The following is a 25769-nucleotide window of genomic DNA, read 5'->3' on the forward strand; positions in this document are numbered from 1 at the left end:
CATCCATGGCTCCAAGGGTCTTGTGCAAGTGGTTAGGAACAAGAACAAAGTGAGGAGCAAGAGGAACCGATGGCAGAGGTGCATGACTACAGGTGCAGTGCAACAGGCACAAGGTTGTGACCCAGGTAGTGTCTTTCGGGGACACCAGGCCCTAAAATTGAAGTGCTTCAAAAACCTAACCACTGGCACATGACCCTCTGAGCCATGGATGAAGGACACAGGGCAGTGAAAAGGCTAGGCCTCTCACCGACCAGTCAAGGTGTCCTTCATCCATGGCTCCAAGGGTCTTGTGCAAGTGGTTAGGAACAAGAACAAAGTGAGGAGCAAGAGGAACCGATGGCAGAGGTGCATGACTACAGGTGCAGTGCAACAGGCACAAGGTTGTGACCCAGGTAGTGTCTTTCGGGGACACTAGGCCCTAAAATTGAAGTGCTTCAAAAACCTAACCACTGGCACATGACCCTCTGAGCCATGGATGAAGGACACAGGGCAGTGAAAAGGCTAGGCCTCTCACCGACCAGTCAAGGTGTCCTTCATCCATGGCTCCAAGGGTCTTGTGCAAGTGGTTAGGAACAAGAACAAAGTGAGGAGCAAGAGGAACCGATGGCAGAGGTGCATGACTACAGGTGCAGTGCAACAGGCACAAGGTTGTGACCCAGGTAGTGTCTTTCGGGGACACTAGGCCCTAAAATTGAAGTGCTTCAAAAACCTAACCACTGGCACATGACCCTCTGAGCCATGGATGAAGGACACAGGGCAGTGAAAAGGCTAGGCCTCTCACCGACCAGTCAAGGTGTCCTTCATCCATGGCTCCAAGGGTCTTGTGCAAGTGGTTAGGAACAAGAACAAAGTGAGGAGCAAGAGGAACCGATGGCAGAGGTGCATGACTACAGGTGCAGTGCAACAGGCACAAGGTTGTGACCCAGGTAGTGTCTTTCGGGGACACTAGGCCCTAAAATTGAAGTGCTTCAAAAACCTAACCACTGGCACATGACCCTCTGAGCCATGGATGAAGGACACAGGGCAGTGAAAAGGCTAGGCCTCTCACCGACCAGTCAAGGTGTCCTTCATCCATGGCTCCAAGGGTCTTGTGCAAGTGGTTAGGAACAAGAACAAAGTGAGGAGCAAGAGGAACCGATGGCAGAGGTGCATGACTACAGGTGCAGTGCAACAGGCACAAGGTTGTGACCCAGGTAGTGTCTTTCGGGGACACCAGGCCCTAAAATTGAAGTGCTTCAAAAACCTAACCACTGGCACATGACCCTCTGAGCCATGGATGAAGGACACAGGGCAGTGAAAAGGCTAGGCCTCTCACCGACCAGTCAAGGTGTCCTTCATCCATGGCTCCAAGGGTCTTGTGCAAGTGGTTAGGAACAAGAACAAAGTGAGGAGCAAGAGGAACCGATGGCAGAGGTGCATGACTACAGGTGCAGTGCAACAGGCACAAGGTTGTGACCCAGGTAGTGTCTTTCGGGGACACCAGGCCCTAAAATTGAAGTGCTTCAAAAACCTAACCACTGGCACAGGACCCTCTGAGCCATGGATGAAGGACACAGGGCAGTGAAAAGGCTAGGCCTCTCACCGACCAGTCAAGGTGTCCTTCATCCATGGCTCCAAGGGTCTTGTGCAAGTGGTTAGGAACAAGAACAAAGTGAGGAGCAAGAGGAACCGATGGCAGAGGTGCATGACTACAGGTGCAGTGCAACAGGCACAAGGTTGTGACCCAGGTAGTGTCTTTCGGGGACACCAGGCCCTAAATTATTAGTGCTTCTAAAACCTAACGACTGGCACAGGACCCTCTGAGCCATGGATGAAGGACACAGGGCAGTGAAAAGGCTAGGCCTCTCACCGACCAGTCAAGGTGTCCTTCATCCATGGCTCCAAGGGTCTTGTGCAAGTGGTTAGGAACAAGAACAAAGTGAGGAGCAAGAGGAACCGATGGCAGAGGTGCATGACTACAGGTGCAGTGCAACAGGCACAAGGTTGTGACCCAGGTAGTGTCTTTCGGGGACACCAGGCCCTAAATTATTAGTGCTTCTAAAACCTAACGACTGGCACAGGACCCTCTGAGCCATGGATGAAGGACACAGGGCAGTGAAAAGGCTAGGCCTCTCACCGACCAGTCAAGGTGTCCTTCATCCATGGCTCCAAGGGTCTTGTGCAAGTGGTTAGGAACAAGAACAAAGTGAGGAGCAAGAGGAACCGATGGCAGAGGTGCATGACTACAGGTGCAGTGCAACAGGCACAAGGTTGTGACCCAGGTAGTGTCTTTCGGGGACACCAGGCCCTAAATTATTAGTGCTTCTAAAACCTAACGACTGGCACAGGACCCTCTGAGCCATGGATGAAGGACACAGGGCAGTGAAAAGGCTAGGCCTCTCACCGACCAGTCAAGGTGTCCTTCATCCATGGCTCCAAGGGTCTTGTGCAAGTGGTTAGGAACAAGAACAAAGTGAGGAGCAAGAGGAACCGATGGCAGAGGTGCATGACTACAGGTGCAGTGCAACAGGCACAAGGTTGTGACCCAGGTAGTGTCTTTCGGGGACACTAGGCCCTAAAATTGAAGTGCTTCAAAAACCTAACCACTGGCACAGGACCCTCTGAGCCATGGATGAAGGACACAGGGCAGTGAAAAGGCTAGGCCTCTCACCGACCAGTCAAGGTGTCCTTCATCCATGGCTCCAAGGGTCTTGTGCAAGTGGTTAGGAACAAGAACAAAGTGAGGAGCAAGAGGAACCGATGGCAGAGGTGCATGACTACAGGTGCAGTGCAACAGGCACAAGGTTGTGACCCAGGTAGTGTCTTTCGGGGACACTAGGCCCTAAAATTGAAGTGCTTCAAAAACCTAACCACTGGCACAGGACCCTCTGAGCCATGGATGAAGGACACAGGGCAGTGAAAAGGCTAGGCCTCTCACCGACCAGTCAAGGTGTCCTTCACCCATGGCTCCAAGGGTCTTGTGCAAGTGATTAGGATCAACAAAGTAAGGAACAAGAGGAATCAAAGGCACAGGTGCAGGACTACAGGTGCTGTGCAACAGGCACAAGGTTGTGACCCAGGTAGTGTCTTTCGGGGACACCAGGCCCTAAATTATTAGTGCTTCTAAAACCTAACGACTGGCACAGGACCCTCTGAGCCATGGATGAAGGACACAGGTCAGTGAAAAGGCTAGGCCTCTCACCGACCAGTGAAGGTGTCCTTCACCCATGGCTCCAAGGGTCTTGTGCAAGTGATTAGGATCAACAAAGTAAGGAACAAGAGGAATCAAAGGCACAGGTGCAGGACTACAGGTGCTGTGCAACAGGCACAAGGTTGTGACCCAGGTAGTGTCTTTCGGGGACACCAGGCCCTAAAGTTCAAGTCCAGCAAAACCAAAAGTTAAAAAGCCCTGTGATGGTATCCTTCCTCCGAGGATCGGAGGTATTCAGAGGAGCATGTCCAGGAACAATTTGACTTTTTTTTTCAAATTGTATCGGCACCACTACTAGAAAAGGTGGGAGTTGCTGCCTGGAAATCTGGACTCTCTTGGGTGCTGGTCGTGGATGAGCTGGACCCTGACAGCGGTGGCCCATATTGACTGCCTCTGTAGCCGGTGTACATCTGTGATGATTGCCAGGTGGGCACCGCTGTTGGTTGTGGGGGTCTAAAAATTGGTGGTTGCAATAATGGCGTGTCCATGTGCTGTTTAATCACCTCCAGCAAATTGGAATGGCACGCCATCAGGTTTTGTGAAGGCACCTTTTCTAGATATGGTATTAGAGACATCACAGTGTGAAAACACGGGTGTGCCTGCAATTTCAGTAGTTCCTTGCTTTGTTGATGCATTTGCTGCATCATGTTCTGCAGCTGGCCCACCGACTGATGATGCTGCGCACGCAGTTGGTCGATTTCTCCTCTGTGCATCTCATGCATCATTTTAAGCTCGTCCCTGTAGTGCCCATGTACAGCGTCGAGCTCACATTGCAGTGTAGTGATGTGGGACTTGTACTGCTCCATGATATGGCCCCTGTCCTCATCTTGCAACTGCCAGGTTATGAGAGTTTGGTGGCTCTGAAGAATCCCGAGAAGTCCGGAGACAGCCCCGGACATCTCGGACTCTGTCTCTCTCCTTGTTGGGGGGAGGGTACCTCGACGCCTCACTGGTGTGGTGGTCCTCACTGGTGGTGTGGCAGCATCTTCCCGTCCTCTGGCCTGTGTCGGGGTTGCCCTGCGCGCTGGTTGTGCTGCAGTCTCTCGGTGCTCCTCACTTTGTTCTTGTTCCCCTGGAGCTTCCATAGCGGTCGATTGTGGAGGTTCAGCTTCTTCCACACTCGGTCCTGCAACCTCAACATCCAAGCTCTCTTCTGCCAAGTCATCATCAAAGGACGGAGTTGTGATTAAGGACTCCCTCCTCCTACTCCTCGCCTCGGGGCAATAGGTTACATCGGCGACGTCATCATCCACCAAGCTCTCCTCACTGCTGAACCGTGCCTCCTGGGTCGGTTCCTCTTGCTCCAAATTGTCTTCAGTCCTGTAGATAAAAAAAATATTTATTGGTGTGCCAAACAGCATGTGGCGTCAATTCACAGAGCTAGCAAACACTAGCAATCACTTTATCACCCGTTTCTACCCAACATTTGATAAAGCTTGTGAGAAAAGTTCGCTAGCCATGGGAATTGAGGCCATAGCAATACATGGCCGAAGTCATGGTAAATGAGCTCTCAGTTCCTGCCCACAGTAGTGGTACTTACAGTCTAGGTTCCAGGCTTGCATTGATGAAAGACAATTGCTTGGCAAATTGGTAGTCTTTTTGGCGCCTTCCCCCGCCACTGCCACTTCGTTCGGCAAGTTTTTTCTTCCGTAGCCATTTCACATATGCATCCCGTATATTGCGCCACCTTGTCTTGTACCTTTCTCCTGTAACGACATGAAAAATTGATTTCGATTATTTCTCTTGTAGGTACATCGCAACTGGACAAACATATACATCGCTACATGTCACATTTCGTATTGGGAAGAGCACGGTGGCAGGCATCGTCGTGAGGACTTCGAGGATCCTTTGGACGCGACTGAGGGCCAGATACATGCCTGTGCCGGACACCACGAAATGGGAGGAGATCGCCCAGGGCTTCTGGACCGAGTGCAAGTTTCCTAATTGTGTTGGCGCACTGGATGGGAAACACATCCGGCTTCAGAAACCCGTGGGGAGTGGCAGCCATTATTTCAACTATAAAAAATACTTCAGCATTGTTCTAATGGCAGTGGCAGATGCGGACTACAAGTTTGTGTACGTGGACGTGGGGTCGTACGGTAGTTCCAATGACTCTGGAATTTTCCAGCGTACGACCCTTTGCCGGCTGATGGAGGAAGGCAGACTGCGTCTCCCCCGTGACAGACCCTGGCCTGGGACAAGGGCACCGGCCTACCCCTATGTGTTTGTAGGGGAAGAGGCCTTCGCCCTGTCCGACCATGTAATGCGTCCGTACCCAGACAGGGGACTTGATGCCAGCCAGCTACACTTCAATGCTCGGTTGAGCCGTGCAAGGAGAATGGTGGAGTGCACATTTGGGATCCTGGTGTCAAAGTGGAGGGTGTTCCACACGCCCATGCTGCTGAAACCGGGCAACGCAGTTGTCATGGTGAAGGCAGCATGCATCCTCCACAACTTTGTGCGGCAGGAGGAAAGAGAGACTCCGGAACCCCCGAATGTGCTTCCACTAATGCCCCTGCGGAGGTATGCAACCAGGCCAAGGGTAGTGTCACTGCGGAACAGGGACCAACTGAGACTTTATTTTACCACACCACCTGGACGAGGGTGAATGTTTGGTTTTTAATATGTTTTGTTGAAATGTGTTTATTTTGGAGTTTCAAGTTTGAGTGAATTTAAATGTATTAATTTTTTACAATAAATTGATGTATAATAATTGGTCATTGTGTATGTTATATGTGCACAGGTGGGGTACATCGCAGGTGGGTGGGATACATCACAGGTGGGTGGGATACAGCACAGGTGGGTGGGATACAGCACAGGTGGGGTACAGGTGGGTGGGATACATCACAGGTGGGGTAGAGGTGGGTGGGATACATCACAGGTGGGGTAGAGGTGGGTGGGATACATCACAGGTGGGGTACAGGTGGGTGTGATACAGCACAGGTGGGGTAGAGGTGGGTGGGATGCATCACAGGTGGGGGACTGGTGGGTGGGATACATCACAGGTGGGGTAGAGGTGGGTGGGATACATCACAGGTGGGGTAGAGGTGGGTGGGATACATCACAGGTGGGGTACAGGTGGGTGTGATACAGCACAGGTGGGGTACAGGTGGGTGGGATACATCACAGGTGGGGTAGAGGTGGGTGGGATACATCACAGGTGGGGTAGAGGTGGGTGGGATACATCACAGGTGGGGTAGAGGTGGGTGGGATACATCACAGGTGGGGTACTGGTGGGTGGGATACATCACAGGTGGGGTACTGGTGGGTGGGATACATCACAGGTGGGGTACTGGTGGGTGGGATACATCACAGGTGGGGTACTGGTGGGTGGGATACATCACAGGTGGGGTACTGGTGGGTGGGATACATCACAGGTGGGGTACTGGTGGGTGGGATACATCACAGGTGGGGTACTGGTGGGTGGGATACATCACAGGTGGGGTACTGGTGGGTGGGATACATCACAGGTGGGGTACTGGTGGGTGGGATACATCACAGGTGGGGTACTGGTGGGTGGGATACATCACAGGTGGGGTACTGGTGGGTGGGATACATCACAGGTGGGGTACTGGTGGGTGGGATACATCACAGGTGGGATACATCACAGGTGGGGTACAGGTGGGTGTGATACATCACAGGTGGGTGGGATACAGCACAGGTGGGGTACAGGTGGGTGGGATACATCACAGGTGGGGTACTGGTGGGTGGGATACATCACAGGTGGGTGGGATACATCACAGGTGGGGTACAGGTGGGTGGGATACATCACAGGTGGGATACATCACAGGTGGGGTAGAGGTGGGTGGGATACAGCACAGGTGGGTGGGATACAGCACAGGTGGGTGGGATACATCACAGGTGGGTGGGATACAGCACAGGTGGGTGGGATACAGCACAGGTGGGTGGGATACAGCACAGGTGGGGTACAGGTGGGTGGGATACATCACAGGTGGGTGGGATACAGCACAGGTGGGGTACAGGTGGGTGGGGAACAGGTGGGTGGGCAACACGTGGGTGACACAAATCCATAGCAAAAGTTGAATACATCACAAGCTTAAACCACAAGCCCCCCCAAAAAAACTTCTAGTCAACATACCCTCTGTGCCTTGCTGTCTCTTGCTCAAGTTCTCAAAGTCCTCCACATACAGCTTGGCAATTTTTTTCCACAGGCCTCTGCATTTTTTGATGTTGCTGTGGTCCGCATCCCCCTTGTCCCACAGGGCTGGTACCTGCTGCACCTGTAGGATGAGGTCTTCTGATGTGTAGGGCCTCACCCCCTCGCTATCAGACAGATCCTGCTCCATATTGCTGCCAAAGAGCTCCAGCATGAAGTCACTGCTGCTCCACTCTGTGAACGCTGGTGCCATGTGGTCCCCATCCAAAATGGCCACCATACCATAGAGTCTGCATAGGAAGTGTGGTACAACATCCGGTTTTTATAGCCAGTGTGTTGTGCGCTCTCCGGTTCTCATTGGTTTCCATTGGCCGGATGCAACATTCCGGCTCCGGTCCGGATACGTCAGCCGGACCAGCCGGACCAAAAAATAGCGCATGTTGGAACGGACGCCGGAGTCCGGATCCGGTCCGGCTCCGGTCCGGACGAAACGGACGCATGTGAACGGTCGCATAGACTTTCATTGCTATGCCGTGCGTCCGTTTCGTCCGGTCCGCATGCGGTCCGGCTCCGGCACGGCTCCGGCACGGCGATTCCGGACAGCAGCCGCTAATGTGAACCGGGCCTTACAGATCCGGGCATAATAACAGCGTGTGGCTGCCTGTCACATTAACATATGTATCGGCACATAACAGCACAGCCTTGCCAGTGCCACGGAGGATGCAGCATTGAGAATACAGGAAGCAACTGTACATTTACCGACTTCAGCGTGCTGAGGGAACAAAGTAAAGACAGTCAAAGTTACAAGTAAATACCGTGCTTCAAGAAACTACATCTCCCTGCATGCTTTGCTATCTTCCACACATGCCCAGTAGATGGCAGCAGTCAGGAAGAAAGCTCACGAGTGCACATTAGAGATGGGAAGTTCGGATCTTTTCAATGATCCGGATGATTCGAATCGGATCATTGAAGAGATCCGGATCTTTGATCCGAATCTCGGATCATTTTACTACCGAAGCATGGGGGGGGGGGGGGGGGTGAAATTAATAGCAGGACAGGAGAAGGGGGGTGGACACACAGAGAAGGGGAGAAGATGGACAGAGGGCAGGGAGTGGACAGAGAAGGGGAGGGGACGAGCAGAGAGCAGAAATGTTTGCACACAATACACAACATGCTGCAATCATATGCTTTACATGTATGTCACGGTTGTCACCTATATGTTCATCTGTATACCTGAATGGAAACGTCGCACAGTGAAAGGAAGCATTCCCCAAAGCATTCCCAGAAGTGAAGTGCAGCTGATTAGTGCCGAGTAATCATATTGCGCTGCAATCACAGTGCCTGCAAAGTTACTAAGCTGTGCTGAGCTGAGCCAAAAGTTTCCCATGTGATCACTGTGCACAACTACGAACAGACAGCCTGTAATGAGCAGCACATTTCAGCCAGTATGTGTGCTCTACACATATCTGGCAGTGGCACCCATGTCCCCTCTCTCTCATCTACCTGTTTCCCTGCAAGGCTGGCTCCTCTCCAACTCAGCGATCCATCCCTGCTCTGCTTCCAGGACCCCGCTGCTGCCCGCTGAGAGGGGGCGTGTCGCTCCTTGCCCCGCCCCTTTTCCGATCCGAATCACTCATTTTGATGATTCGGATGATTCGACTCACAATATAGATTCGGATCAAAGATCCGAATCGTTCATGATCCGGACAACACTAGTGCACATGGAGATGACAGATGAGACGTGCAGAGGAGAATGAAGTTAATCATGGCAGATGTGGGCTGTGTCTCAAGGATCAGGTACATTCTCTGCCTGCAGCTTTGCAGATCAGTGAGAAGCACTTAGTTCCCTAGTGAGTCCAGCTTCACCTCACTGATTTGTCCTGTGTTTGGTGATAGTTCTAATCTGCCATCATGGGGAAATACACTCCTGTTAGCAGCATTTAAGAGTCCAGAAGTAGAAGATTTGTCTTGGGCAATGTCCCTGTCAGCAGGATGGGTGTCTAGAAGAGGCTGGGTGCTAAGCAGATGTGAGGGGCAATTAGCAGAGACATGCACATCTGGCTATGGGGAGGTCGGCAGCTTTATACTGGGGGCCTATTTGGCTTAGGAAAGGGGGAATGTCTCATAATGGGAGCACATTTGGTTATTTATCCTGAAGCTATACTGGGGAGGGGGCTTATATGCGAGTCAATCACTTTTTCCTGGTTTATGGGGGGAAAGTGGGTACATCGGCTTATATGCGAGTCGGCTTATATGCGAGTATATACGGTATATTTCACCCTTGCTGCTACTATAACAGAGGGAACACCCACTGACTAGTCCCCTCCAATAACCTTAAGAGTATTACAAAAAATAGTGAAGTAGCGCTAGAGATATAGAATAATTTCTAAATTTTTTGTAAAATAATTGTTTATAGAGGTAGGAAGATAAAATACAACTATCCGTATGAAATATACTTCAGTTAGGCTGCTTTCACATCAGGACGTTACATTCGCACGTTACAGCAGCCCCTAACACAGAACAACTCACAGTAATGAAAAATCAATGGGCTGTTCACAGTGCCCACGTTGCGTTGGAGTATAACGCTGCACGTTAAATGAAAGTGCAGCATGCTGTGCGTTATACTTGTATTTAGCTGCGTTACAAAGTTTGCACATGCTCAGTAATGTTTTCATTTTTTTTTAAATGTGACGCGGCGCCGTTTTCGTTCTATCTGTATGCGTCAAAAAGTATGCATCAAAAGTATGCATCAAGAGACGCATAACGCAGTTCAATATAACGTCCAACCAAAACTAACATGCTTTGCGTTAGGGGCACGTTATGCGACCTTAACGTCGCATCAAACGCAACGTCTTAGTGTGAAAGAGCCCTTCAATAACTTTCAATGCTATAAATATCCTATAGGTCTTAAAAAAAACCCGAGGTGGGTTTGTGAAATCATATTAGGACACAGAGGCACGTTCTGTATACAGTGACCAGCCTCTGTGTCCTTTCAGAGCGCCGCCACTACCCCATTCCCCCCCCCCCCCCCGGGGCTCTGCTGTCCCCCATTATAAAAAACGGCAGGCTAGCGACATTGTTGCTAGCCTGTTATTTACCTCAGGGCTGCCACTCACCGCTGCTGCCCCACCTCCTGCATAGCACAGCTCCCCGCCAGTGTCCCTTCCCTCCCTGCCTCCGTAAGCCGATTGGAGGAATCTTACAGAGGCGAGAAGGGAAGGGACACAGGCGGGGAGCCGCGATATACAGGAGGCGAGGGAGCGGCGGTGAGTGGCAGCCCTGAGGTAAATAACAGGCTAGCGAAATTCTGCCTGTCACCAGCCTGGCGTTTTTTATAATGGGGGACAGCAGAGGCCGGGGAGGGGGGGGGGGTGTCTGGCAGCACACTGATGTAATGCCATATCTACATTAGAATAACAGCAACCCTCCTAGCAAAACTGTTTTTGAACCACTCATCCCACATACTGTAAGTTTGGCTAGTAAAATACCCTTCCCCATTCACACAGTTTAAACTTCCCAGCTCTTCACGTTGCAGACTAGCATAGTGGAGCACTATAGTTACCAGCTCCTGATGTATCTTATGAGCCAAATGTATGATGCCCAGAGCGTGCAGCTGCTGCAAAAAACATAGGAAATCCCACACAGGGTTGGAGCAGGTAAATAGAATACTCTGATGTGTTACTCTACAATAGGGGGAAGAGGAGCAGGCCGAAACAGGAAAAAAGGACACATGAGCCGTCACGGAAAAAATGGCATCATAGGCGCCTGTTATAAAAGCCATGATTTGCTACAAAAAAAGGAAATGTGGGTGCATGGCTCAGAGCCCACTATTTGGTGACTCCATGCACTACAATGTATCTTCTTTGCTGCAAAATGTGGCTTTATAATGGGGGCGGATTGTGGCAAAGTAGGTAAATTTGGGTGCATATCAGCATGTCTTGATGCCCACGATTTTATTGGGCTCCTACAGAAACCCAAATTTACCTTCTTTGCCACTTTGCGGCAGGGGTAGGTAAAGGTTGAAGGGGGGGGGGGGTTAAGTGTTAGACATCAGTAGAGGTAAGTCTTGGGATGAGGCACCGGTTGAGGGAGGCTTCAGGATTTGGCATCAGTAGAGGGAGATCTTAGGTTTAGGCATCGGTAGAGGGAGGTCATAGAGTTAGGCATCAATAGAGGGAAGTCTTAGGGTTAGGCATCGGTTGAGTGAAGTCTTATGGCCTGTCGCCAGCACACGTGAGCCTGTGCGCGACAGGCCGGCGACAGCTCGTCGCCAGGTCCCTCCACATACACACGGCGGAGGGACCTGGCAACTGATGCGGTGGAAGCTGTCGCTGTTGCATCTCCCCCCGCCGGAAGCCCAATGCATCTTGTATCTTGTTGCTGTCGCTTGTCCGCGTACTCACGCGGACTAGCGACAGTTCCGGCAGAGTTGCGGCGGCGACTGTCGCCAGGCGATTGAGTGGTTCAATCGCCCGGCGATATCAGCGCCGAGCGACGGTTTGGGGTGCGCGCCCCTGCAACGCCGCATACTCATGGGCGACCTGTCGCTGCAACACGCGCACGCAGCGTGTTGCGGCGACATTTGTAGCCCGTGAGTATGGGCCATTAGGGTTAGGCATTGCTAGAGGGAGGTTTTAGGGTTAGGCTTTGGTAGAGGGAGGGTACTTTGTGAGGGGTAGGGTTAGGTTAAGACATAGTAAAATATTACCAATGTTTTACTATTGAATTAAGTAGTAGAATATTAGCAATTAGATGCCTCAACTGTTACTGAGGAGGCTTTACCAGGCATCCTGGCTAAATTGATAAGATCAATATCAACATGACATTGTGAGAAAACGCGGAAAAGCCGCCGCGAGTACTCAGAGTAAGGCGGCTGATTCCGCGTTCAACATGGCAGCTTGCGCGCATGGGCCTGCATCCACTAGCCTGACGGAGCGCGGAGAAACCGCCGCATGCCCAGTGAACAAGGCGGCGGATTCCGTGTCCGACGCGGCGGTTTGCACACATGGGCTTACCACTAGCAGTATGGCTGAACGCGGGGAAACCGCCGCATGCTCTGACAGCGGTGCGGCTGGCCCCGCGTTTAAACCAACAGATGCATTACAACACATCTCTGGTGTGGCTGGGACTGATAGTCCACACAGGTTCAGAAGGACACGCGCGCGCGCTGAGAGGCAGAGCCTTTATGGCAGTCAGAAGGGTGTCAGCTGATCTAGCCGATCAGCTGACAATTCTATCAGGTTTCATTGGTCCAGCACTTAGGGGAAGCGCTGGAGAGCGCTGGTGTATATATACTGGGTGCTGGTCATTTCTCTGGTGTCTGGCGTTGCGATCACTACGTGGTAGCACTCAGACCTTGTCAGTTTCTGTGATATTATCTGTGTTATTATCTAGACCAGTTCCTGGGTAGTGATGATCAAGGACCTCACACCTCAGTCTAGGGAAAACTGTATATTATCTGTGTTATTATTTAGACCAGTTCCTAGGTGTTGATGACCAGGGACCTCACACCTCAGACTAGGAATTAGCTTTACCATCTAGTTATACTCAGACCAGTTCCAGGGTGTTGATGATCAAGGAGCTCACACCCAAGACTAGGCATTGTTGATTATTTGTTATGACCTTCTGCTTTCCTGACTACTCTTCTGATCTCTGATTAGGTACTTCACTATATCTGATACTCTGTTGCCGAATTCTGCTTGTCTTAGGATTCCGCATCTATCTCCTGTCTCTGTCCCTGATCTGTCTGTCCGGCTTGCCCGACCTCGAGAGCTATCTCCTCAGTCAAGAGATAGCTCACAGACCTGGGGGTGACACCCTTCCTTGGTGTCACTCACACTCTGTCCTTCCTACTCCTAGCCTGACCCCTCCCTCGGGAGAGTCTCAGGCTTGCGGAAGGAACGTGTTACTGTGCAGTACTCCTTACTGCTGTGCACCTGCTCCTCAGGTGCAGTCCTCAAAGTATTTCTGTTGCACCAAACACTCTTATTACCCAGGTGTCCAGAGAATAGAGATATATCTGATTATCGGTGATACTGCAGATCATCAATAATCGGGTATATATCTGTATTCTCGGTGATACTGCAGATCACCGGTAATCAGACCCTCTCTGTGTTACACCGATCGTTACAGACATGAAGCAGATTCTGGTGATGGGGAGACATCACCAGAGTCTGCTCCATGTCATTTTGAGGATTCTATTGATCTTATCAATTTATCCAGGATGCCTGGGAAAGCCTCCTCAGTAACAGTTGAGGCATCTAATTACATTTATGTTTGCTAAAGAATGTTTCTCATCTGTATGTTAGTGTATATAAGCTGTGTTTTTTCAGTTTTGGTCAGGAACCAGTCCGACGAAGGCTTTTTATAAGTCGAAAGCTCACTGTTTATCCATCTCTAAGTTAGCCAATAAATGGTATCATCCTGATTCAAAATTTCTTGCTTTTACTCATGGCTAACACGTTACAACACTCTACTGCTATCTGTGTGGTGACAGCTTCTAGCAATACTGTACTCTGAGCTTGGGGAGACATGTAATTTTTCAACAGATGACTTTACCATGGAACAAATGCAACTTGGATAACTGTGGGGCAACACAAAGTATGTAAACTAATTTTTATTGTATGCTCTGCCTGACTGTGTTTCTTCTTTAAAGAACAAGCGACACCCATGCTAACCTAGTAATAAAAAAATCATATATAAGTAGATAAATACTACTTCTACTTACATAACAGATGTATTGTGCTATCCACGTAACGATTCCTGTGAATTTTATAAAGGAAAAGCAGAGAATCCTACTCTAGGCAGTGGCCATCTTGCCAAGCTTAATGCTGACATCATATCCTCCCTGACTCTTGTTCCCCCCCTCCCTTCTCTTGCCCATTGTGTATTTATTAGCTGCCCTCCTCCCAGAGTCTTTTTTTCATTTACACATCCAATCACTGAGTCACCTCAGCCTTGCTTGTAAACACAAGTGATCAGCTAGGCAGGGAAATAAATGGAAGAGGAGGAATATATTATAGATAAAATGAACTCCCAGCATTCAAAAGAACTCCCAGCATTCAACTTGTTGGCACTGTTTGGCACTAGGGCCAGTGCTCCTAAAGTATGTGATAACTCCAAACCATAAAAGCAGAAAAAGTTTTGAATGCAGAATTAACATCTTTATCACTTAATACACTCAGACCAGTTGCTGTTGAAATTTGATTTTTATGGTGACAATACCGCTTTAACCTAACAAAAACATTGATCTCAAAATATGTTCCTTAGTATGGTAGTCTAGAAATAAAGTACATTTACTGATAACGTGAACAATTTCCAGACTTGCACATTTCATGTCAGACCACCTAAAAAACATAAATGACCCTGCAATGACCTTTGTGTTCTAAGCGTCTTATGTGCCGAGCCATCAGCTGATCGGTGACAGGGGTGAAGATCCTGAAAGCTTATCCTGTGTATCTAGTCTATTTTCAGCACTGCTAATCTACAGGGCTATAAATAACGTGCCAGAAATAACCTGGTGGACAGAGCAGTATGAAATTAAGATTTCCTAATATAGAAAGCCATAGGACCTAGCACATAGCTGGGAATAACACACATTGAGGAAAAGATGTGTCTCTCTGTCCTCTTGGCTCGCCTGAGATGTTACATCACTGTCATGCCCTGCTAGGGCTATTTATAGCTATTCTGAAGGACAAGCAACAGCCAGTCTCACTCATTTCCAGGGATAGGCCTAAGCCTTCATGATGTTTTCCTGGAAACAGTGAGCACTAATGTCTTCCGCCTACAAGGCTGAACTTGTTTTCTGGATTTAAAATCATTTTACTTTAAGGTCGCATTCCCAGTGGGACGTTATGGTCGCACGTTATAAAGTCTTATAACACAGATTACCGCACTGCAATGCTAATCCTATGGGCTGTTCACAGTGAGATGTTAAAGTCGCATTAAAAAATGTTGCGTTGTGGTAACTCACTGCTTGCAGTGCGTTCCCTCTTAACGCAGACACTTTAACGTCGCATTAAACCGCAACGTCCCACTGTGAATACAGCCTCAAACAAACCTGAAGATAAATTAAACTTATGAGATAATAAATTGTATGATTAGTACAGCTAAGAAATAGAACATTAGTAGCAAAGAAAAAAGTCTCATGTTGTTTTCCAGTACAGGAAGTGTTCAAAAACTCTTCTGACCCAACATAGGTCAGCTATAGTCCTGTTTTCTAAAGCGCTTAAACAGCAGAGAAACAGTGAGGGTCCAAGGACCAAGTGTTCTTTATCAAGCTGTATTGCTTGCTTGATAAAGGACACTTTGTCCGAAACAGCGTCCTTCGCTGATCATGGCATTCTCATTGCTTTTATTACAATACAAGAACTACCGTATATTTACAAGGACGTGGTGCTGCAAATTACTTTGTTTACTCAATAAAGCTTTTTGCACAGAGTATATATGACTCCTCAGAGAATTCATGGACTTGGCCTTGAAGTCTCATCAGTGCTTTTATGGATGTAATGCACTAGGCACTCTTAATACATACATACTGACAAAAATATGGGATAAGGTCATACGGAGGAATCTGGAGGTCCCTATCTATAAAAATCCTAAAGTGTTTTTGCTTGGGTTTAAACCACCAGAAATAAAATATTTTACACGTAAGCTGCTTCAATTTATATCCCTAGCAACTAAACTGCACATTGCACATTTCTGACTCCAACCAGTGTTACGATATGAAGAAGTCCTAGACCGGATAAATTACATAATGGAATGTGAACAACTTAAAGGGATGCTGAGCACTCACTAAAAATGAAATAGTGACTTACCTTGGGCTTCCTCCAGCCCACTGTAGGTCACAAGGTCCCCCGGCGTCCTCCTGGCTCCTCTCCCGGTCCTGGTTGGCAGCTCGGTTATGGGACGACTTCTGCCTGAAGTCTTCAGGGCTGCTTCCTCAATTTGTGACATCACGCCGGCCGACTACGCATCATCACATCGGCTGGTGTGGAAGTCCTGTGCATGCACTGTTCAATATTAGAGAAACACACATGAACAGGACTCTCACGCCGGCTGGCGTGATGACACATAGTTGGCCGGCATGATGTCGCAAACTGAGATAGCAGGATGCAGCCCTGACGACTTCAGGCAGAAGTTGTCCCATAACGGAGTCACCAGCCGGGACCAGGAGAGGAGCTAGGAGGATGCCGGGTGCAACTTGCGGTCCACGGTGGGCTGGAGGAAGCCCCAGGTAAGTCACTATTTCATTTTTAGTGAGTGCCCAGGGTCCCATTAATTCTAGAGTAGTGGACACCTCAGATTACTTCTGAGAAGTGTGGCAACCCTGGCTACATAGGGCATGTTCCGGAGGAGTAGCAAGTCTGGTATTATTATTTGTAGTAGGCTCATATAGGGTATATTTAAAGTGAACCTAAGGTAAAAAAAGAAACTGATGAGATAAACAATTATATTTATCCTCCTACTCCTAAAAATGACTTTTTTAAGTATCCAATAGTTTTCTTTTACATTTAAACATTTACAAAGTAGGTTGAATGTTTTACTGTCAGTGGCGGCCTATTAAGTGTCCCAGAGTTAAAATACTGTACATTAATTATTGACCTCCCCTGCCCTTAGAAGTTGTGTTCTGCCAGGAAAACTTTTTACGGCTGTAATTTTCTTATCAGTGATGATTTACTATATTCACAACAAAGTACCGACAAGACAGAAGCAGGCCGGAAAACATTAACTCTTTCAGGCAGCAAAATAAAACAAGTAAAACAGCCTGGTTATTAATATATTTTGTACTGTACATATCTCATCCTGTCATATGTCGCCTCGGGTACACGTTAACAGAACTTTATCTTTTTCTTTTTATGTGAAATTAAGGACCACAATAGTGGTTCACTATAAAGGTCTATATGGTCCTTGTTCAGAGTATTCATATACTCATAACTTTCAACATATTCCCTTCTGTTTGGGTATCTGTGTACTCCAGTTTCGTAGCTATATGTTATTGTAACGATTGGTGTAGTAACACAGACGTCTGATTATGTGTGATCTGCAGAATCACCGATAATACAGACGCTATACCTGATTATGTGGTGATCTGCAGAATCACCAATAATGCAAGTATAGCTAGCAGAATAGCAAGGTGTATAGTGCTTGGTGCAACAGTAACTGAATAGTTTAACTAGACCTCACCAGAGGAGCTGGTGGGCACTATTGGTACAGTAACTGAATAGTTTTGCTAAACCTCACCAGAGGAGCTGGTGGGTACTATAGTACACAGTAATAGTTTAGTGGACTAGATCTCACCAGAGGAGCTGATGAGTACTAGCAAAGAGCCCTTCACCAGTGACAGGGTTCACTGGTGAGTAGAATGGTCAGACAGGCTAGGATCAGTAACTGGCGGGCAGGTACAGTACAAAATCGACAGGCAAGAGAGTAGTGAGATATCAGGCAGAGTTCAGCAACAGAGTCAGATGGGCAGAAGTACAGAATCGATAAGCAAGAGCAGGGTCAGAGGATAGTCAGAGTCATACAAAGAATATCAAATATACAATAATACAATAATTCTAGTCTTGTGTGAAATCCCTGGTTTCCTCCCAGATCAAAGCACACCGGATACTATCTAAGGCAGGGGTCTTAAACTCAATTTACCCGGGGGCCGCAGGAGGCAAAGTCAGGATGAGGCTGGGCCGCATAAGGGAGTTCACGTGTCCCCGCCGCAAAACGAGGGCTGCAGAGCCCCCAAATCGCCCCGGGGGCAATCCGCCGGCATTTCCTGGAAGGGGCAGAGCTTTCAGCTTCAGCTCTGCCCCTCCTGACGTCAATCGCGGAGGATCGCCGCCTCTGCCCGCCCACTCTAAACATAAAAAAAAAATTGGGAAAATAGGAAAAAATGCCCGGAATCTTCATACAGCCATATTACGGCTGTATAGCGATCCCTGGCCAAAGCGCTGCGGCTGCGTATGGACCCCCTGGAAACTCTGTCAGGAAATGTATTGCTCTTTCTTTTGATACATGTAAAATTACACTACCGTTAGGCTTGCTACTAAAAGTGACATTTACCGCATTTAAAAGTATACTATTTTCCTTCGAAACTTTAAAATCGATTTTCTCAAGAACTATAAGGTCTTTTTGAAAAATTGTTTTTTCCTCTTATTCCTAATGATCTCCTTAACATATCCTGCAAATTTAGGGTTTCTAGCATTTAAGGTGGATTTGCTATTAACCATTAAAGTCGGCGGGTTTTTAAATGTGTATTTTTTTCCTTTGCAACTTTAAAATCGATTTTCTCAAAAACTATAAGGCCGATTTGAAAATTTTTTTTTTCCTCTTGTAGCCACTGGGGGCCCCTACAAGCTCTGGGGCCCTGGGGCCACAAAATATTGTATCGCGGGCCGCAAATGGCCCGCGGGCCGCGAGTTTGAGACCCCTGATCTAAGGTCTGAGCGCTAACACATAAGTATTCGCAACAGCAGACAGGTTGCGAGTGAAGACTGAAGGCTTTTGAAGCAGAGGAGACCCCACGGCCGCGCCCACCACCAATCAGTCAATCCTGAGCGCCGTGAGTCTCCTCTGACGTCAGCCGACCAGCTGGTCAACTGACGCGCCTCCTCCCCGCATAAAGGTCCTGTCTCCGCGCGCGCCCGCGCGATACAGCAACCCTATGAGCAATGGACAACCCCGTCCCCGACGTACTAGACGCCAGAGGAACGGGCGAAGTCCCAGAGCAGGGAAGCGAGGCGGCTGCGGAGACACCCTGCGTGCCCGCAGCCGCTGCTTCCGTGGATGTTACATTTATGAAGATCATAAAGTCAGCAATTAGAAAACATTTCTTTAAAGTGTACCTGTGGAAACATCAAGGTCCCATCTTTGCCGTTTTCAAGTCCCAACATTCCAGAAACATACCACCAGAATAAAAGCCTTTCTACTTCTTTTACCTTATGATGGCTCCTGCTACCTTGTGTAAATCTCTTAACCAGCTGAGCGGTCTGGACGAGCTCAGCTCGTCCAACACCGCCAGCGGCTGCCGCTCAGGCCCTGCTGGGCCGATTTGAATGAAATAAAAAGCAGCACACGCAGCCGGCACTTTGCCAGCCGCGTGTGCTGCCTGATCGCCGCCGCTCTGCGGCGATTCGCCGCGAGCAGCGGCGAAAGAGGGTCCCCCCAGCCGCCTGAGCCCAGCGTAGCCGGAACAAAAAGTTCCGGCCAGCGCTAAGGGCTGGATCGGAGGCGGCTGACGTCAGGACGTCGGCTGACGTCGATGACGTCACTCCGCTCGTCGCTATGGCGACGATATAAGCAAAACAAGGAAGGCCGCTCATTGCGGCCTTCCTTGTTTATTCTGGGCGCCGGAGGCGATCGGAAGATCGCCTCCGGAGCGCCCTCTAGTGGGCTTTCATGCAGCCAACTTTCAGTTGGCTGCATGAAATAGTTTTTTTTTTATTTAAAAAAAACCCTCCCGCAGCCACCCTGGCGATTTAATCAGAACGCCAGGGTGGTTAAACAAGTTTTTTTGGAGTACAGAGGAGATAAAACTTTGCTAGCAGACTAACAAAACGTCATTCTTCTTAAAATTTCCTCCACTAATGATGAGAAAAATTCAAGGAGGACAGCCATTATTTAATTTCTTGCCATTGCATTATCTGTAAGGAATGATGACTCATACCAAAGCTTCAAACAGCTAACAAGCAAACGATGGCTCTTCTTCCATAAACAATAAGATCTTACGCACAACATTTTTAATAAGTTCACCCTTAACCTCATTATATCGGGTCTGTGACGCTGGGTATTAGACGTAATCACTGAATAGATAAATCGTGGTCAGATCGTCAGCTAAAGTCATACACGTGTAGTCAGAAATACTACGGTACAATAGGACTGAGGCAAGGCTAGGTCAATAACAGGCTGATATCATACACAGGTGGTCAGATGGCTATAGTACAGAGGGCTGAGACAGAGACAAAAAAATTAAACAGGCTGAGGTCATACACTTAGATCAGATGGCTGAGGTACAGACAAGGAGGAGACAGAATCAGAGTGAGGGTTTAGCCGGGTCATACACAGAATAACAATCAGAATAATATACAATTTACAATATATATATATATAACTGGTCTAACTAGAGTTCATATATATCGGCAGTGTCTGTGTGTATATATATATATATATATATATATATATATATATATATATATATATATATATATATATATCTGAAAACTAGCTGACTTGGCACAGTAGCAAGACAATGTCCAGCGCTCAGAGAACTGATAGCTATAACAGACAGTGAGTAACTGAATGCCCAGGGCTTATATAGCAACAATAGAGCACAGACCAAGCCCCCAGGAAAATCAGACCAATCAGCAACATCCCTGCAGCAAGTGTCAGCTGACCGCAGGAATCAGCTGACACACCTCAGACACGCCTCCTTAATGTGATGATCTGCTCAACTGCCTGTGTAGGCAGGCAGTTTTTTGACCATTGTTTAGGTTTGCATGCTGCAGGTCTCTGGAAAGAAGAGCTTCTGTCAGTTTTGCAGCTTGTGCTTGCTGAGGAATTTGCATACGTTGTCATGCAAATTGCCTGGCCACATTCATTGGAGGCGTGTACTATAAGTACTATGTGTTTCCCACAATGCTTCGCTGTTCATAAGGAGTCTTCCAGTGAAACACTCTGGAGAGTGTCAGCTTAGAGTAATTCCTGGAAAACTGCACTAGGCAGGTTTCCTTAGTGCAGTTAGGATTGCTTATCTGTTTGTTTGTTCTGTTGCTATTGTCCTGTCCCAGCGGTGGTCGACAGGAAATGGTTCTGATCTCTGTTCTTGGAGTATAGCTGGTGCAGCGGTTGCTACCAGCTATCTCTTATGTTCTGTCTCCTTGGATCGCGCTAGCCACTTTTCGCTAGCGCTGTGGATCCTTCTGTTCTGTCTCCTGGGATCGCGCTAGCCACTTTTTGCTAGCGCTGTGGATCCTTCTGTTCTGTCTCCTGGGATCGCGCTAGCCACTTTCCGCTAGTGCTGTGGATCCTTCTGTTCTGCTACTCTGTACCTGGATCGCGCTAGCCACTTTCGCTAGTGCTGTGGATCCTATCTCTCGCTTGTCCCTGTTTTCGTGTGTCTGTCTTATCTGCTACGAACGCTTGCTGGAGGCTCGGTGAGGTAACCGTTAAGCAAGCGCTCGCGTCCTCTGTTACATATTTGTCTTGTCTTGGTTAGTTAGGCGTGCTTGTCTCTATTGTGCTTATCAAGTGGAGACCGCGCAGGAACGCGTGCACTGTTGCGAATTAGTGCGGTGTTCGCGTTCAGTTAGCGTTTGTTAATTTCCTTGTTATTCTCAATGTATTTTTTGCTGTGCCTTTGCTAACCTCGTATTCTGTTCTGATCTGCCTTGTGTCACGTCTGGCGATCGCACCTCTCGCGATCGCATTCCTATTTCATATTTGCTGTTGTGTGTGCACCGTCGCGGGGTGGCGACTAAGTTAGCGCACACACATACAACCTGTCCCTTTGCTCGTTCTCATTCGCAATCGCCTCTCTTGCGATTGCGTTCTGTGCTTCGTACAATTCCTGTCTGGCATTTGTGGAAGTACAGAGGATTGGTTCCTCTGCACTCCCCAGCGCCATCTGCCGACAGGAATTTCCCTCTACAGGTGCGTAGCACCTTTTGCTGGGTGCCTGCAATTACACACTTGTGGAGGATTTCCGCCGTGTCAGCGCACGCGCTGTGCGCTGATCACAGAGAAAGTTCCGCAAGCGTTACACTTAACCTATAAAGGCAGCTCTGAGCTGCGCGCGTCCTCCTAGGCAGACTGCCAGAAACAACACGCTGACCCACATCTACAGGGGAGCCGGGAATGCGAACATGCTGATTCACGTCTACAGGGGAGCCGGGGATGCGACTGACCAAAGAGGAAGAGGAAGCTTTCTCCAGCTGCTCTACACTACCAGAGTAGCCTCCAGAGACAAAACCAGATACTTTTGTTACAGGGTCATAGAGTTTCCTTGGCATTTTATATTGTAAAAATAACCACAGGACAACAGAAGAAGAAAAAGAGGCAGGGGAGTTAATCACATGGGCCCATATGCAATTATCTTTTTCTCCTGAGTTTTCTCCTAGGAGATAATTTTTCATCTTCTATTTAAAGTAACTTTTCAGCCCTTTGCAACTAAAAAGGTACCAAAAACAAAATGAAAAAGTACTATCAAAACTATTTTGAGCATTTTCTTGCTTGCAGGGGGTTTAATATGCATTTTATTGACAATTTTGAAAATATCACCTAGGAGAAAACTCAGGAGAAAAAGTTAATTGCATATGGGCCAAGGTCCTTTGTTTCTGCTGACTTCGAATGAAAGCCAACAATATTGGATTCTTGACTTGCAGTATTGACCCCCAGTCTCGATCTCAGAGCTTCACAAAAAAACGAGGGGAAGTGTTAGCACATTTAGGAAAAAAATATAGTACTTCTTAGAATCTCCTGAAGACAAGTAAAGAAGAAAGTAATTGAGTAAATTCCAGTTTTATTGCAATTGTAACTACTTCCCCCCAAGGCGGTTTTTAGCCTAACGGACAAGAGCGATTTTCACCTTTCAGTGCTCATCCCTTTCATTTGCCAATAGCTTAATCACTACTAATTACAATGAAATGATCTATATCTTGTTTTTTTCACCACCAATTGGGCTTTTTGAGGTTGACATTTGTTTTCAGTAATTGCTTTATTTTTTATGCATTTTCTAATACAACGAAAAAGTTAAAAAATACACTATTTCTCCAATTTCATCCCCTATGGTTTTAATATAAACACTGCTACTGTGCATAAAACCCACACATTGTATCTGCTTATTTGTCCTGGTTATCACTAGAGATGGCCCGAACGGTTTGCCAGTGAACGGTTCCCGGCGAACTTCCGGGGTTCGCGATCGCGGAGAACCGCAAACTTTTCCGGAAGTTCGGTTCGCGCCCCATAGTGCATCATGAGGGTCAACTTTGACCCTCTACATCACAGTCAGCAGTCACATTGTAGCCAATTAGGCTACACTCCCTCCTGGAGCCCCCCCCCCCTCCTTATAAAAGGCAGGCAGCGTCAGGCTTTTCACTCACTCGTGTGCCTGCAGTAATTAGTGAAGGGATAGCTGCTGCAGACTCTCATAGGGAAAGCTTAGTTAGGCTCTTAGGGCTCTTTCACACTAGAGGCTGCGGTAGAAAAGGCTGAAAGTCAGCCTTTTGCTTAACGCCAATACATAGCGTTTTCAAAGCGTTTTCAAAGCGTTTTCAAAGAGTTTTACAGTTCATATGAAAACGTCCTTTTTTTTTCCTTCTATAAAAATAAGTGAACAAGTTAGCTGTAAAACGCTTTGAAAACACTGAAGTTGGTGTTTTCCATTGACTATCATTGAAATGCCAACAGCCAACTTCGGCTGTAAACAGCCCTGAAAAAGCTCCTGGGAGCGTTGAAACGCAACGCTCCAAAACGCCGAGTTAGATGTAAAAGGTAAAATGAAAGTCTATGGACCTTCTTTTACCTAGCAAAACGCCAACTTCGGCCGTGGCGTTAAAACGCTGAAAAATCCCTCTGGTGTGAAAGGGCCCCTAAAGGCTTCTTAGCTTGCTCCTTGCTGATTCTTATTGCTAAAAAAGCACCCCTCAACATCTCTTTTGAGAGCTAATCTTGTTCTTGTGATCTATTTTATTTTTGTGTGTGTGTGTCCCACTGACACTTGTGTTGCATAGACAGCCTTGGTAATTCCTACTTTGTGTGCCACTGCCAGGCCCAGCACATTCAGTGACTACTACCTGTGTGTGTGACAGGTGCACATTGTAATACCCACTGCATATACCTACCTGTCCTTCACTGTGCACCCACCCACCTACGTGAGCGCACACAGTGTCACTGTGCCTGTCCGGCACCTTTCTATGTGTGACAGGTGCACATTGTAATACCCACTGCATATTCTACGTGAGCACACGCAGTGTGATATACCACTACGTGCATACCTGTGAACTGCACTTGTGTGACTGCACATTGTATTACTGAAGTCAGTGCATACCTTTCACTTCATTCCCCCCCCCCCCCCCCCCGATATGGACAAAACTGACAAAACAGGTAGAGGCAGAGGTAGAGGCAGGGGGGTGTCGCCACGACCCCCCACAGCAGCACAGCAGGAGGGGGAAGCAGGGCTAGAAGGAGGGGCTGTGGAGGCAGCGGTGGGGAGGGGCAGGGCCGGGCCGAGGCAGCTGTCATTCCCAATTGTGTTTGAAGCAGAAAGAAATAAGAAAAGGGGATACATGACAGTGACTGCAAGCCAGATAACTAGAGATTAAGGTGTAGGGGAGATTTCGGGCTCTGGGGCACCTCTTAGTCTAATAGCAATCAGTGTGTGACGGCTGAAGTGGGAGGGATGGAGGGGCGCACTTTGCTGTCTCAGCCTTGGGTGCTGAAGGAACCTGTCCCGGCTCTGGGGAGGGGGGAAATATCCCCCCCCCCCTCCCTCACCTGGGACCCCTCCTTCTGCCTCTCTCTCCCTCTCCAGAAATTAGCGGCGACAAGTGCGGGGCGGCCGGAGGCGTATGGACAATTACTCACCTTATTTCCGCGTTCCAAGCGTGGAGCGCAGCGTCATGACGTTACAGGTCTCCGCCAAGCTTGGTCAGGGCAGGTATATAACTTACACAGCCCATTGGGTCAACCTGGTGACCGATGGCAAGCAGGGAGTACGTGGCTGTGCAGCGGACCAACTTGTGACACCTCCACGGCTTTCAGGCAGGCCTCCTGCCACCTCCTCTCCTCCTGCTACATCTTCTTCGCTGTCGTCATCCTCCTCCTCCTTGGCTGAGTGGCAGTTCAACTCTACTGGTGCTGCGATCTCCTCTCCAGCTACACAGCCCCAGCTCCCCAGGCCTATGCTGCATGTCAGATACGATGGTGTCTCGCCATCTTAGACATGTCTTGCCTCAAAGCGGAGAGTCACACTGGACCAGATCTTCTGGGTGCTCTTAACAAACAGGTGGATCAGTGGCTGACCCCGCACCAGCTGGAGATCGGCAACGTGGCGTGTGACAACGGCAGCAATCTCATTTCCACGTTGAATTTGGGAAAGCTGGTGCAGTGAAAGTTATGCAGTGACTGGTATTACAATACAATGTGCAGCTGTCACACAGGTGCAGTTAACAGGTATGCACGGAGTGGTTTATTACACAGCATGCGGTCACACAGGTACTGTGAACAATTATGCAATGACTGGTATTACAAATTTGCAGCTGTCACACACACAGGTACCGTGAACCGGTGCAGTGACACTGCGTGTGCTCACATAGGCAGGTGGGTGCACTAAACAACAGGTAGGTATATGCAGTGATGGGTATTATAAATGTGCAGCTGTCACACACACACACACACACAGGTACCGTGAACAGGTGCAGTGACACTGCGTGCGCTTACGTAGGTTGGTGGGTGCACTGAACAACAGGTAGGTAT

The sequence above is a fragment of the Hyperolius riggenbachi genome, chromosome 6 (assembly GCF_040937935.1).
Source record: "Hyperolius riggenbachi isolate aHypRig1 chromosome 6, aHypRig1.pri, whole genome shotgun sequence".
NCBI classification, from domain to species: Eukaryota; Metazoa; Chordata; class Amphibia; order Anura; family Hyperoliidae; genus Hyperolius; species Hyperolius riggenbachi.